This window comes from Acomys minous, assembly GCF_964271855.1.
Source record: "Acomys minous genome assembly, chromosome: 10".
In the NCBI taxonomy this organism is placed as follows: Eukaryota; Metazoa; Chordata; class Mammalia; order Rodentia; family Muridae; genus Acomys; species Acomys minous.
Genome location: NC_140491.1, coordinates 65,609,292 through 65,623,148, shown reverse-complemented (window position 1 = coordinate 65,623,148; position 13,857 = coordinate 65,609,292). Strand labels below are relative to the sequence as shown.

Sequence of the window (13,857 nt, the reverse complement as noted above, 5' to 3'; positions counted from 1 at the left end):
GAGGAGGAAGAGGAGGAGGAGGAGGAGGAGGAGGAAGAGGGTGAGCTCCTTCTACCTCAGACTCTGGAACAAAGAGCAAATTAAAGCCAAAGGTAGAAGACAATGAATAGTAATGAGAAAGAGCCAGGAATGGTAGAGAAAAATCAATATAACCAAAGCTGGTTCCTCGAGAAAGTCAATAAAATTTATAAACCTGTAACCATGCTTTTAAAACAAAAAAGAGAGAAGGTTGGGGGAGAGGACTGAGAGACAGATAGGGAGGGAAAGAGGGCAGGAAATAGGGCAAGGGTGAGACAGAGAGACACATACACAAAACATATATGTTCTTTGTTTTTCTGTTGCTGAGATAAATACCATGGCCAAAAACAACTTGGGGAGCAAAGGATGCATTTAGTTTACAAGTTAGCTCATCGTCAAGGGATGCAGAAACCAATAGAGGCCCACTGCCTGTTGGCTTGCTTATCTATATTTTTTATACAGCCCAGACCTACCTGCCTAGAAATGGTACTGCCCACAGTGGACTGGAACTTCTAACATCAAATTCGAAATCAAGAAAATGCCCCACAGACTCGCCCACAGACTGACCGAGTGGAGGCAGCTCTTCAGTGGACATTCCTTCTTCCACAGTGCATAAAGTTGACTACAAGTTAGCAGAGGAAGAGAAAAGGAGAGAGAGGGAGGGAGGAAAGACAGGAGGGAGGGAGGGCGAGAGAACAGAACATTAGTCACTCTTGGAATAGATAGATAGCATTAATACACATCCTGCAAATATTAAATGAATTTATGGAGCTATTATTTAAAAAGCTGTGACTATAAATTGAACAATTTCTTCGAACACCAAAGTCACTCAAGAAATATACAGCCTAGAGCCCATTAGACAACTGGGTAGATTAAAAGCTACCATGCCTGACACCGAAGTTTAATCCCTGGAATCCTCACAGTGAAAGGAGAGAACCGGTTTCCAAAAGTTGACCTCTGACCTCCTTCCTGCACACAGCATTAGGTATGTGTGAGTGAACACACACACACACACACACACACACACACACACACATACACACACACACATACACACACACATACACACACACACATACACACACACATACACACACACACATACACACACACATACACACACACACATACACACACATACACACACACACATACACACACACATACACACACACACATACACACACACATACACACACACATACACACACACATACACACACACACATACACACACACACATACACACACACACACACACACACACACACACACACACACACACACACACACACTTTTTCCTGAAATGTGGCATTGCTCTAAAGATATGCTCTTCATCAGTGAATAGAACAGAGTCCACAGAGGAAGCCCAGGCCCACATGGCTCTAAGGATGAAGTCATGCAGACCTAATAATAGCAGTTCTTTTCCCACTATTTTCTGGAAATCCAAAAGTCACATCTATTTCCCTACACCAGCCTTCCCCAGTACTAACACCAGACAGAAATTACCCCAAGAAAAGAATGATGATAGATCAATAACATTTGTGAACACGGATGCAACAATTCTAAGCAAGATTTCAGCAAATTGAAGCCCACAATATAATGTATAAAAATAATACATCATGAGCAGTTGAGGGTTAGCCTGGGCATGGGAGGTGTGTTTACCATGTGGAAATCAATGCCATTCTTCATCTTTCTGCAAGGAAACAGAAAACCACATGGTCATCTCAAGAGAAACGGAAACATAGTTGCAATTGTTCCCCATTCCGCATCTAGAAAGCTCTTGGGAATGAGAGTTGGACAGTCCTAGCAAGTAACAGCATAAAGGAACGCATTTTCACTCTCCTGTGGCTCACGTGTGGGTCTGAAGCCCACAAAGGACTTCACTGCGTCCTCTATTGGGGGTCATAGGTGGCCACCGAAACTCCGTCATCTCTGAGGTCAGCTGGGGCACAGGCTGTGTCTGCGCTCCCTCTGCTGCTTTCAGAGCCCATCTGTGGCTGTAGAAGTGACAGGTGCAGGTCCCAAAGGGTGTCGGCTGGAAGATGCCACTGTGCCTAAAGGCTGTCTGTACTTCCTGCCCCACGGCCTCACTAACAGGGGCTGCTTCCTGTCTCAGAGTCAGCAGGTAGGAAACCAGCAAGATTTGTCAAGCAGGAGCTGCCATTTTATGTGATCACAATCACATATACACACTCACCCCCACCCCCACCCACCACATACTCACACCCACACCTACACCCACCCCACCCCACACAACTCACACACCACACCATGCAGCTTACACACACACACACACAGACACACACACACACACACACATACCTACAAAATACTTTCAGATAAAATTAAAGGTATAGCTAATTCATAGGGCAGAAGGTCCAAGGTTAAGGCTGAAGGTCAAGACTATTCCTGTCTGAAATGATCTATTGTTACAATTCAGTTCAAATGAGAATCCTAGCAGCCTCTATCTCCTGAGCCATTGATGTTGATTCAAGAATTCACACGGAAAGGCACAAGATGTAGAACTGCCCAAAAATCCCTGAGAGGGAAAAAGAATAAAGTTGAAGTATGTGAGGCGATTTTATTTGTCATTAGGCTAATATTATCACACAACTTGATGGGCTCTGAAATACTGGTGTAAAAATCATCAATACAATGATAGGATCTTATCTCAAGAAGACTAACTCAGCTACGGGGTATTCATTTAATGGTCGACAATGGAACAATGGAACAGAATGAAGACTCAATAACAAACACTCAGATAGAGAGACAGAGGCTAGACCGAGGCACTGGGGAATGTAAAGAATCCGCTGTTTACTGGCAGGGGGATGCTGGGAAACCAGCTATGTATTAGCAAGAAAAGATGTCGACCCCTACCTCACACCATTTGCAAAACCAACCTGAAATGGACCTCAGACCTAAGCATTAAATGAAAGTAGGAAACATCTAGAACAACAACAACAACAACAACAACAACAACAACAAACAACAACAACTGTTGAGTCAGTTTCCTAAAGTGCCATCTTCATTGAGAAAATACTGACAGGCAGAAGCCACCAAAGTCATCTCTTCGGCTCTTTAAAAGACCCACCTGGGAGCACTTATTAGTTCATTTCTTCCATATTTGAGACAGGGTCTCACTATGTAGCCCTGGTTGCCTAGAAACTGCTATGTAGACTAGGCTAGCCTGGAACTCACAGAGCTCTTCCTGCCTCGGTTTCCCGAGTGCTGGTACTAAAGGCATACACAGCCACGCCAGCTGGCATTTTCACATGGAAACAACAGAGATAATAATTTTAAAGAATGGCTCAGAGAAAACATGTGTGGCCCTTATGCAGTAATCTGAATAACAGCTCCCCAAAACAATGAACTACGTATGACAAAATGCAGCCACCAAAATCTTTGGGTGCCCAGGTGCCTTCCTTAATGTAGTCTGGTGTTTGCACCTCCTTCGGGGTGCTTTAAACCATCTGTGGGTGACCTACAACACCCAGCACAGTGCAGTTGCTGTGTAAACAGTTGTTATAGCATATAGTTCAGGGAATAATTTGAAAAGAAAACAAAAGCATACAGATGTTCCATAATATGCAAATTTCCCTCCAAACAATTTCAACCTGTGCTTGGTAGAATATATGAATACAGAAAACAGATAGAATACCACTGGATTTGGGGGCGGAAAGGGAAATGGACTGTGGCTTCTCTACTCCATCGTGACTCTCGAAACAAGTATGCTAGGCTAGAGGGACAGCACAGTCCATAAAGTGGCGGCCAAGCCAGAGGCCCTGAGTTCAGTCCTCTGTCTATGCAAAGAAGCTGGGCATGATGGGACCTACTTGTAATCCTAATATGGGAGAGGCCGACATGGCTGGATCCCTGGACCTCGGTTGGTGAGTTCAGGTCAGTGAGAGGCTAGAGAAAGACCATGTCTTTAAAAAATAGGGTGAAAGTGGGAGGGAGGGTGGAACAGGAGGATACAAGTGATGGGATAGCAATTGAGATGAAAAATATATAAAAATACTTTAAAAATTAAGTTAGATGGTTCTTGAAGACCCTTAAAGTTGTCCTCTGAGTTTTACACACACACACACACACACACACACACACACACACACACACACACACACACACACCCTATACACACACACCACACACACAAACACACACAGAGACAGAGAGACAGAGACAGAGATAGAGACAGAGAGGGAGCGAGTGCACACGAGAGAGAACACTAATCCACAGTGGCAAGACAGATGTCACCTGGAACACAGAGAGGCTGGATGCCAGTGCCCTGAGGGAGGCTTGGGGAGGTGACAGACAGGTGTGCTCATCCTCTTGACCAGGGTGATGATTCCATAGCTGATTGTTTGTCAAGATCTCTCATCTGTATACTTTAATTACACGCTGTTTATCACAAGTCAGCTCCATCTTGCCGAGCTCTGACAAACTCTCCGTGGCCCAGAGCACAAGCTCCCAAGGGCTCTCGCTGTGGACAGGAGGCAGAGGCTTCCTTTATTCAGCTCTGACTCCCAAACAGGAGAGGGCCCTGCTGCTCCCCTGGCCCCTGGCCCTGTGGCTCGGCAGCTCTTGCAGCAGTCTTAACTGCTCTCCAGGCAGGCAGCTCTTCACAGCCAAAGTGAGCAGAGGGTCCCCCAGCTCCCCTGGCAGCCAGAACCAGCAGCTCCTGGCAACCATCAGAGCTCTCCCAGCAGCCCTCAGTGGGACCAGCTCAACCTGCTCCATTCAAAATCACAAAAAATAAAATTACGTAGGAATTTACCATGGCATAAGGGGTTGGTGGGAGGGCAGCAGCTGGACAGAGACTTCCCTGAAACGACCAGTAACACTGCCATTTGTTCTGCCTTTGTCTTTAGACATGATCTTACTCTGTAGCCCAGGCTCACCCCAAACTCACTATGTAGATTGGGACGGTCCCCAAATTCTGGCAAACCTCCTGCTTTGGCCTGCTGAGTGCTGGGATTAAAGAGAGTGGAGATTCTATAGTTAAAATGCTGCATGGGGCATTTACAGCCTTCTGCATGGGCCTGGTGCCCCTGTTTGACTGGATCAGGGACAACTGCGGACTGGGACGTCCAAATTGACTGTGGCTGTTGAACGGATTGGCGCCAAGACCCCACATCAGCACAGAACCAAGGCAGACGTTTTTTTGTTTTCTATGATAGTTAACTTTCTCCTTTTTTTTTTTTTTAATAACAACAATTCATTCAGGTGCATGTTGGGTGTTGACCTTCCCTCCCTCCGCGCCATTCTGTTAGCTCTCTTTGTTCTTCCAAACAGTTTTATTTCTACTTAATATGTGCTTATATAATTCCACATAGATGTGTAAAATCTAGGAACCACAATCGAGAGAAATTACATTTGTCTTTCTAAGAAGGGTTTAATTAGTCAATCATTTCCCTGCAAATGGCACAACTTCCTCCTGCCTTACAGCTCAAAATAATTCCTCTGTGTGTGCACCAGATTTTCCTTATCCAGCCCTCTGCGTAGATGCCTAGGTTGATCCCATCACTTAGTCATCTCTGCACTAAGCATGGTTGTGGTGGTATCTCTGTGGTGTGTTGGTGTCTCTCTGTGTGTTGGTGTCTCTCTGTGTGTTGGTGTCTCTGTGGTGTGTTGGTGTCTCTGTGGTATGTTGGTGTCTCTGTGGTGTGTTGGTGTCTCTGTGGTGTGTTGGTGTCTCTGTGGTGTGTTGGTTTCTCTGTGGTATGTTGGTGTCTCTGTGGTGTGTTGGTGTCTCTGTGGTATGTTGGTGTCTCTGTGGTATGTTGGTGTCTCTGTGGTGTGTTGATGTCTCTGTGGTGTGTTGGCATCTCTGTGTGTGTTGGCATCTCTGTGGTATGTTGGCATCTCTGTGTGTGTTGGTGTCTCTGTGGTGGCTTGGTGTCTCTGTGTGTGGTGGTGTCTCTGTGGTGTGGTGGTGTCTGTGGTATGTTGGTGTCTGTGTATTGTGTTGGCATCTCTGTGTGTTTTGGCATCTCTGTGTATCTTGGTGTCTCTGAGGTGTAGTGGTGTCTCTGAGGTGTGTTGTTGTCTCTGTGGTATGGTGGTGTCTCTGTGGTGTTTGGATATATCTGTGATGTGTTGGTTTGGAGTCCTTTGGGTAGAATCCTAGGAATGGTGTAGTTGGGTCCTAGGGGAGAGCGCTTCTTAGATCTTTGAGCTCCTCCTCATCCCCCCACCTCTCTCATATTCTTGTGGTGTGTGTGTGTGTGTGTGTGTGTGTGTGTGTGTGTGTGTGTGTGTGTGTATTCCTGTGGTGTGTGTATTTGAGTACACTTGCCTGTGCAGTTAGGCATAAAGGCCAGAGGTTGACATCGGGCATCTTGCGCTATTGAGAGGAGGTTCTTGCAGAGCCTGGATCTTGCTGATTGGTTAGATTGGCTGGTCAGTGAGCCCCATGATCTACCTGTGTCACAGGGGGTTACAGCCACAGCTGCCTCCAGACTCTTAGGTGGGCATTGGGGCTCTGAGCTGAGGCCCTCATGCTTACACGGAAGGTAGTGGGCACCCTGAGCCATGTCCCTGCACGATGGCCTCTTTAAACCTCTCCAGGACTGAGGAGAATGCTCCATTCTATGGGGTTCACTCTATGGGGTTCACCCTCCGGGAGGGGCCAGCTTCCCAAGAGGGAATTAGGAAAGAGAGGCCAGGCAGTTCATCTCTACATGGCATCTGCCCTTGGAGGTGCTGACCAGAAGCTCACTGTGGCATGATCCCATCATTTGGCCTCTAGAGGGGGGGGGGCAGCCCCATGCTGGTGTGTTTCTTCCTGAATGTGGACACAGTGACATTTAAATCCCAGCAGGAAGGTTTTTATCACTATGGAACCTGTGCCATCAGCATCTTGACATTGGCAAAGACTGAGAGGATTTTGCCTTTCAGTGATGATGTGGCAATCCATCTGGAAAGGTGATGCTGAGTGAAGGAATGAGCTGGCGATTGCACCAGGAAACCTAGAAGTGTTTATGCATCACGGAGAAAGCTAACCTCACCCCCAAGTTCATCGTATGCCTGTTTAAGTGGCCAGGTTCCAAAAAACAGGCTCATACTCACAGACTTGTCAGAGCAGACCACAAAGGCAAGAATTTGAATAGATTAATTTTGTAAAATGCAATTAAAATGTGTAAGCCTGTTAAATCAGATAAGCCAGTGAGGCAGCTGAGAATCATTTACGGGCTCCTTAAAGGAAGTTATTAAGGTTGTGTGTCGTATGGAAAGTCAGGTTTATAAGCCAAATTCAAAGCTTAAGAAAGCACTGGGTTTTGGAGTGTAATTTTAATACATTGAACAAATTACGCTTGAATGGAACTTCTTTAAGAACTGAAGTTAAGATTCGGGGTTACCTTTGTGTAAGAAATAAGATAGACCTGACGATAAAACAGCAGAAGAGAAGCCTCGCCGTTTGGACCAGACCCAGGTCAGCTGCCTATGGATGGGGAAACTGAGGCTCAGGAAAGAGAGAAGCTGCCTTGGAGCCGTTCAGTTCTGTAGGGGCCCTGGGGTGCTCCTGAACGCAGCTGCCTCCCGGGCACCCTCCCTCTGTTCTGACTCCCACACCTGCCCCAGGTGACCAGCTCCACATCCAGGCAGAGAGGATGGGCTTGTCCTGCCCCTGCTCATGAAATAACTCATGTTCACTGTCAATCAACATCATTAGGTTTGGACTCACCATGGAAACACATCTCTGGTGTTTATGTGAGGCTGTCACAGGAATGGTTTAACTGAGGTGGGTAGACCTCCCACCCTGAATATGGGTGGCACCAGTTGAGCTGGAAACCCAGACCTAAAAGAAGGAGACAGTGAGCCAAGCCCCAGCATTCGTCTCTCTCTCTCTCTGCTTCTAGATGCTGGGTGCAAGGTGACCAGCTGCCTCACCCTACTGCAGACTGCAGGACTGTGTGCCCTCAAACTGTGAGCCAAACAAACCCTTTCTGGCTCAAGTTGCCTGTGTCGGGTATTTTGTCATAGCAACAAGAAAGGTAATTGTAAACCTATAGTGGCCTTGGATTTTATTTCTACATACATTATGAACCCTGGATACACTCTCATCTTTATTTTAGCGAGTCAAGAATATCTAGGGAACTTTCTCTCTGTACCTCAGTCTTGCTGTTTGCTTGAGATAGCGTCTCACCATGTAGCCCAGGCTAGCCTCCTGCACCTGGCTCTGTGGTGCTGGGGTAAGAGGTGGGAGCCACCCGGCCTGCCTTAGCACCACTTTGACAGTTAGCCATGCATTTTAGAATGCTACTTACCACAGCCACTTCTTCACTCCACACTAAGAGTCTTTGCTTTTCCATCCTTCTTGGCTGGAGAACACTGCAGCCTAGCTGGGGACACAGTTCTGCCCACACTCCACCTTATTCTCTTCCCAAGGCTTCATTAGATGTGAGTTCATCGCCTTCCTCCTCAAGGCCAAGACATCCCCCTCTCCTGATCACTGTTCCTGTCCCAACCCTTTGCTGTCTTCCAGCAGATGTTTCCCCACCCTCTGCTCTCAGAAGAGGCTTCTCCAACTTCTCTGGGATCATGCTGTAGACTCATCTCCCAGAATTCTCAGAGCTGCTACTGATCCTCTCAGGAGGAAACGACACTGAGGCCCCCATGGGTTTCTGTTTCTTCTCAACAACAGGCCACATGGTCCGTCTTGGGCATGACTAGTGGCTCTAGACTCTATCCTGAGTAGTACACTGTGGGGCTGAAGTGCCGCGTGCAGTTAGTCTGAACTGCTCTTCCTCAGAGGAGGCCTTGGTTGGTGCTATGGCAGACAAGTCCTCCGCTGTTTACCCACTCACAGCCCTTCCTGCAGGGCTGGTTTCCAGGCTTTGTTGGGGTGACTCTGTTTTGGTCCCTTTGGCTGGAGATGTAGGGTCTCATGGGATCCCAGTGAAGAGCAGGGTGGTAAGCTGTAAGGGCCTGAAAATCACTCAGGGGAGAGGGGATGGTGGTGCCAAAAGGCAGGTGGCACCTCTCCACCTCTGTCACCCACTATACCCACTGCAGATGAGAAACGCTGCTGGATTCACCAGATAGCAAGGTGCCCTTCCCTTGAAATTACAGCTGGAGGAAGTAGGGAAAGTTTTGTATGTCTGTTTTAAATGTATGGATGTATGTGTGGCCACTGCATGTTTATTTATTTGTTTATTTATTTATTTAATAATTATTTATTTCTATGTATTTGAATATTCTATCTGCATGTACACTTGCATGTCAGAAGAGGGCATCAGATCACATTGTAGGTGGTTGAACCACCATGTGGTTGCTGGGAATTGAACTCACGACCTCTAGAAGAACAAACAGTGTTGTTAGCCACTGAGCCATCTCTCCAGCCCGGTATGTTTACTTCTGACTGGTCATGAATGTATAAGTTTACCATGCTCTGTATGTCTGGGTTATAGCTATTGGTTATTGGGTATAGTCTTAAGACATCTGTAACATCTGTAACAAGTTAGCTTGAAACAAGTAACTCAGGGTCAGAACCATTCTGGGCAACAACACATGGCACGAGGGAACCAAGGAAACAGATCTTGAGAGACACCTTATTTTAAATTGGGATAAGATTCTTTTGTAATTCCCGCTCTGTGTTTTAAAACTAGGCTTATAAAAGATAGAATTTAAAGCAATATTTCTTTAGTGAGGTATTAAAGAGGCACCGCAGCCTGTTTATCTTAAGATGTGTGTGCATATGTGTTTGTAACATCCGTAGGAACACAGATGTTTTTAAGCAGCAACCCTGCGGACCACATGGTCTGCAGCTACCATGGTCTGAGTCCACCATCTTGAGAAAACCACGTGGTCCTAATGAGCCCTCTGCTTGCTGTTTTATCCCGCCTCAGGCTAAGAAAACACGCCTTATTTTAATTTGTTATGAATTTTTATAGAAAGTCAAACTTATATTCTTACAACATATTGTACATAGGATTCAATCCTGGGTCAAAGTATTCTTTATATAATGGTAAAATTTAAGGTTATAAAGGTTGATTCAGATTAATGAGCTACTTTATCGTTGACTCTGGAAATGGATGGTTCTAGAGATATTTTTAAGTAGGAATGTATTAACTTTAGAGACATTCCAGTTGTTTACACTGTTAAAATTTGGTTTTATCTTATAAAATTATGATTATACTCTATGACGTCACTCTTTAAAAAGATGCTTTATTGCAAAGACAGTTTTTTAATGTTTAAATATAGAAGGCATTTAAAATTGTATCAGATATTTTATAATAATGTCTTTATTGGTATATAATTTTGATAAATAGATAAATTGAAAATGCATTGACTATCTCTAAATTTAGTTCCTTTTTACTATAAACTGTCCTTTTTGTATAGGTACTAGCTGCATTAATTTCTCTTGGAAAGACAAAACAAACAAACAAACTTTTTTTTGGATGATAACTTTTTTATAGTCTCCAGTCAGTCAAGATGTAAAACTCTTTGCCCGAGAATGAATGAGTGTCACTGGCTTATAAGGTTTATTCAGGCTAACAGGGACAGATTTAAATATATATATATATATATACACATATATATTTAACCTCCTTGTTTTTACTAGCAATATTAAGAAGTAACTATTTTTTTTGTCATAAACCGGGTCATCCAGGGAACTGTCATGTTCTATGGTGATGTACCATGAGGGGGTCAAGGAAGTCCCCATTTTCTGTATTTAGGGGTCACGATGCTGAAGCAGTTTCAGTTCAGCGGTTGCCATTTTATTATGGACTGTTAAAGATAATTGAGACATGCAGATGTCGGTTGTCTCAGAAATGATCGTGTTCTTTAAAATATCTATGACTGTGCTTACAGTCATGAATAATTGCCTCAGTGATGAGTAATTGCCAGGGTAGGCTTTATTTGGCCTCCTATTTTTTTTTTCAAAATTAAAGGTAAATAACAAAATTCTTGCATATGTTTAAGGATAACTAGGAGGTAGAAGTTGATGGTCATCTATATCAGGCAATCAGTTGCCTGATGGTTAATGAAGCAATTTTAAGAGAATGAGGCCCCATTCCTGGGTTGGGGTGGATGGGTTTTGGTTGTTCAAATCTTTGCATATTGTACATAGTTAAGGTTATATTTTGATTACAGCATACTATGTATCAACTCTTTTAAAGGTATTGTACCTTTGTAATTCTTTAAAATGCTATGTGCAGTTCTAGTCATTTTGTTGTTTGTTTGTTGTTGCTATTTTTTTTTTAGACAGGGTTTCCCTGTGTAGACTTGCTTTGTAGACCAGGCTGGCCTTGAACTCAGAGCAATCTGCCTACCTCTGTCTCCCCAAGTGCTGGGATTAAAGGCGTGTATCATCATGCCCAGCTTAGTTATAGTTATTTTGAAAGCTACTATCACAAACTGTTTAGGACAAGTAAGAGATGCAAACTAATAGTCAATCAAACTTTTGATTTTGTTAGGTACTAGATCAGTTAATCACAGGTGCTTTCTAAGGTTAATTGGCTAATATATAGCTAGAAACAATCAATTCAGATATACTGAAAATAGATAGATATAGTCCTCAAACACTTGTATGCAGATTATAGATCATAACACTCTGTTGTATGTTTGCAAGATGTAGTTTAGAGCAGATAACTAAATACCGACAAAGATAAACTCAGATATGATAACCCTCGAGCTTGTCAGAGATGTGCTGAATATGGCATTAAATATATTTCAGCTTATTATGACAGAAATGTCTTGTGGAGGAATGTCTTGAATGGATGCAACAACTGTCGGTAAAGCGTTGTTTAGCCAATAAGCTGGGCAAAGGATAGGAAGGGGAAGGCGGGACTTCCTGGAGAGAAGGTGGAGCGAGGACAGACAGTTGAGAGGAAAAGAGGGTTTACAGTTGGTGGGGGCGGGGGGCGGGCAGAGGGCCCTAAGCAGCCAAACGGACCAGGAAGCCCCGCCTGCCACGGGAAAACTCCTAATGATCTTACAGATGCAGCAGGGCTCTCTTTTAAAGAGCACATGTTCCCTCCTCCCGCCCCCCTCCGCCCCTTCTCCTAGCACTGGGGCCTTTACGTGACATAGGTCTTCTTCTCCAGCTCTTCCTTGTCGTCCCCAGCGGTTCAGAGAGCACGTTCCGGCTTCCTGAGTATCACAAGGATCAGGCAAACACCACGGACGTTCCTGGGAGAAGGACCAGTCCCATCAGGACCAGTCCCACCAGGACCACGGCTTTTGTGCCAGGGAGTCAGGACAGGATACATCTTCTTTCCAGATAAGCGCTGCGTGCACCCCTCCTGGGAGACGTAGTTGTTCTTGTTGCCTCGGCACGCCCCAAAGATGAACCTGTCACAGGAACTCTTCTCAGTGTCACAGTACCAGCGAGGGAAGGAAGGCTGCCCAGCCAGGCCCGGTGATGGCCCTCAGGACACAGTATTCTTTATAGTCTAAGATTTCAAGCAGAGAGGTCCTCAGAGTCCTGCTTTCTGGAAACACTCAGGACAGAAGAGTCGGCTCTATTCCTTTTCCTGGCCACACTGTCACGGGCGCTCTCAGTGACACCAGCACACTTCTCAAGACACTCCTCCCGGCTTTGCTGGTTGTTGCCAGTCCCTTCATAGCCTCTGTACACAAATGGCCGGCAGGATCCAGCAGAGGCACTGTACCACCACCGGGGGGTGAGGGGTGGAAACCCGGCATCTCCTCACTACCTTCGAAACTCCTCAAGACTTCATCTCCACAATGAAACAGACTCACGAAGTAATACCTTTTACTTGCAAAGAAGGTGCTGAAGTCTAGAGAGGACAGCTCAGAGGCCAGGTGCTGGGACAAGGGGCCCCCAGAGGATGCTGAACTGACCAACAGCGCAGATGTCTAGGTCCCTGCCTGCCGAACCACCGCTTCGGCCCCGGGAAAGAAGCAGCAAAGCTAGCGGGGCCAGGAGTGCCCGCCTCCGCCACGGCTCACACTGCTGCGCCATGACCTGCTGCTGCCCACGCCGCGCGCCAGGCCTCAAGCTGCATGCCGCTGAGGTGGTGAGGGGGTGCTGAATATGGCATTAAATACATTCCAGCTTATTGTGACAGAAACTCTTTATCCTAATAGTTGACCCCCGAGGTCTCTGAGAAGATTAGAGCACAGCAAAGGACTTCAATGCTGGAGTGTGGTGTCCTAACCACAGGGCAAGACTGCCTCAATGCCTGATGCTCTGTTAGGCCCCTGCCTGTACTTTGGATGCACTGGCCCCCTGGAGAGCTCTTGCCTCATGTTGCTGAAAACGAGGTGGGGTCAGTCTCTCATGGTCTTCTTCCACAGAAACAGCCTCTCATCTTCTGCGTCTGCCCATGGTGCCATGAAAATGACAGGAGCCTGGGACAACTGTCTAGGGCATGGACTGACTAGTCATCTCTGTCGTTTTAATTGATAATGTAAATTCATCTAGGTTAAAACTTATCTTTGCCAGGTCTCTGATCACACTGAGGGCTAAGCTAATGGTAGCTTGACAGCTGGAAGACAAATTAGATCCACTGTTAGTTCATTAGCCAATTCATTAGGTAGTTAAAACTGCCAGGTACTAGGTCTCTTATTTAAAAAGGCTACCAGTTTGGCCTTGCTCACAGGCTTCATGCTAAAAAGTAAACAGGTTTCCATAAAATGAGTGCTCCCAGTAATAAACTACCTGTATCTCCTAGTGAATAACTGGATAAAAAACATGTAAAGTTTATGTAAGGTCTGATGAAACGTTAATTTATGTTATAAGAATCTGAGAAAATGTCTGAGGTGCTGAGAAGGTGCTTAAGGGTTGGTAAATGCAAGCTATAAAGAGAGGCTTCTAAGAAAATGTCTGAGGGGCTAAGAAAATGTTTAAAGGTTAATAAATGC

The 13,857-nt window shown here is 45.4% G+C and overlaps 1 pseudogene across 1 annotated transcript; it reads right to left on the bottom strand.

The window, feature by feature from the left end:
* Window positions 1-11,867: 11,867 nt before the first annotated feature.
* LOC311607292 (kunitz-type protease inhibitor 2-like) lies at window positions 11,868-12,955 on the bottom strand (annotated as a pseudogene). Its single transcript has 2 exons — window positions 12,835-12,955; window positions 11,868-12,678 (listed from the first exon to the last, which is right to left on the bottom strand). The product of its transcript is annotated as a kunitz-type protease inhibitor 2-like (transcript).
* Window positions 12,956-13,857: the final 902 nt, after the last annotated feature.